This window comes from Rana temporaria, chromosome 2, assembly GCF_905171775.1.
Source record: "Rana temporaria chromosome 2, aRanTem1.1, whole genome shotgun sequence".
NCBI classification, from domain to species: domain Eukaryota; kingdom Metazoa; phylum Chordata; class Amphibia; order Anura; family Ranidae; genus Rana; species Rana temporaria.
In genome coordinates, this window is record NC_053490.1 from 332,812,581 (window position 1) to 332,815,084 (window position 2,504).

The window sequence follows — 2,504 nt, forward strand, 5'->3', positions numbered from 1 at the left end:
GTGCTCTGTAGTTTGCACCTAAAGCTACTTGGTGTGTACTGCCCGCGTCCTCTGTAGTTTGCACCTAAAGCTACTTGGTGTGTACTGCATGTGTGCTCTGTAGTTTGCACCTAAAGCTACTTGGTGTGTACTGCTCGCGTCCTCTGTAGTTTGCACCTAAAGCTACTTGGTGTGTACTGCACATGTGCTCTGTAGTTTGCACCTAAAGCTACTTGGTGTGTACTGCACATGTGCTCTGTAGTTTGCACCTAAAGCTACTTGGTGTGTACTGCCCGCGCTTGGCCCACAATGTGCACAGCACAGTGGAATATTTAGAGTACCTAGGCTGGGTCCTCAATCTGAAGAAATCTTCCTTGCAGCCTCAAAAAAGCCAAGAGTACTTGGGCATGATTATAGACACGTCCCTAAGCAAGTATTCCTTCCACAGCCGAAGGCAAAAGCCATAGGAGACTTGGTCCGAGTGGTAAAGGCAAAAAGAAGGCCTTCCATCTGTCCATGCATGAGATTGTTGAGAAAGATGTGCCTTACGCCCAGTTTCACTCAAAATCATTACAGGACGGAGTTCTGTCAGCATGGAACAAAGATGTTCAGGCCCTGGATCTTATCTCCAGAGGTTCGGCAGAGCCTCAATTGGTGGTTGCTCCCCAAAATCTGTCAGAAGGAAAATCCTTCACACGGTTACCTGGAAAGTGGTAACCACAGACACCAGCCTTCTGGACTGGGGGGGCAGTGCTAGAAGAAGCATCTGCCCAGGGGACGTGGTCCGGGGCCGAAAAGCTCCTACCCATCAACATTCTGGCAATTAATTTGGCCCTCAAAGTTTGGTCTTTCAGACTGCAAGGCTGGCCTGTTCAGGTTCAGTCCAACAATGCTACGGTCATAGCCTCTATCAATCACCAAGGAGGCACCAGAAGTCTGGATGCCCAAAAAGAGGTGAATTACATCTTGGCCTGGGCAGAAGGGCATATTCCTCGCCTATCTGCGGTCTTTATTCCAGGGGTAGAAAATTGGCAGGCGGATTTTTTAAGCCACCAGCAACTGAGTCCAGGAGAATGGTCTCTACACCCCGACATGTTTCAAATCATATGTCAGAAATGGGGAACCCCAGATGTGGACCTGTTGGCTTCCAGGTTCAACGCAAAACTGGACAGCTTTGTGTCAAGAACAAGAGATTCCTATGCTCAAGGGTCAGATGCCCTGACAATCTTATGGGATTGATATTCCCTGATTTATGCGTTTCCTCCAGTACCGCTCCTCACACAATTCCTTCAGAGAGTCAAGAAGAAAGGAAAGGCAGTGATTTTTGGCTGCCTCGGCTTGGCCCAGGAGACCCTGGTACGCAGAAGTCGTAAGGATGGCAGTAGGAAGACCTTGGGTTCTTCCATTATGCCCAGACCTACTATCGCAGGGTCCAATATTCCATCCTGCCTTACAAAGCCTAAATTTGACAGTTTGGCTGTTGAGACCCACATTCCGAGGAAATGTGGGCTCTCAGGGCCAGTCCTAAGACCCCTTTCACACCGAGGAGTTTTTCAGGCGTTACATCGCTAAAAATAGCGCTGCTATACCGCCTGAAAAACTCCTGCCCAGCAACCTCAATGTGAAAGCCGGATCAGTGCTATAAAAATGCACAGATTACTGTATAAATTACACTGGCAGGCAAAGGGTTAACACCAGGGGCGATATAAAGGGTTAAATGTTCCCTAGGGATGGGTTTACTAACTGAGAGGGGCAGTGTTACACTGAAGGGAAAAAAGAGATCCATGATTCAGCTTAGCTGAATCACAAGATCTTTTTACCTTCCTGACAGATCTGTCTCTCCTGTGAATGATCAACGGGTCACTGATTGGCTCCCGTTGTGTCCAATCACTGCGGGAACGGCGCGTGCCCCCTAAACCGCATGCACAAAATCACATACAGGTACGAGATTATATGCACCCGGGCCGCAGTAAATGTACATGGGCGGCCTGGTGTTGCTTAACATTAAACTGCTTCCTCCTACTGTTGTATGTTCTGAGCCACTCCCGGATATGGATCCCTAAATAGATTTTCAAACTATTAAATTTCCCTGTTACTAACTTTCCATGGGGTTCTCGCCCACCTAGATTCCACAATTGATACTACAAAGGCCCTGGACTCAGGGAGGTCTTGCCTGCACCAATTTCTTCATGTACTTTTTAGCCTAAATGCATTAGCATGCCCACAACTGGACCTGCTGCTGGAAGCTTCTTTACATAGTTAGTCTGTCATGAACCTGCAGTAATGTTCATGTCTGTCGGTTTACCTCTCTGGTGTGTTCAGCTTAGAGACAGATCGCTGTTCACTTAGAGGAAGTAAACCTCAACAGGTTTTACTACCTCTTTGCTCCGCGCAAACAGCATAATGGGCTAGTATGCATCGCATACTAGCCCATTATGTGACACTTACCTGCAAACAAAACCCACGCTGTCCCCCTTTGCACGCCTCGTCCATCGTTGCCCCTCTTCCTTTCGGGCACGTTTAGG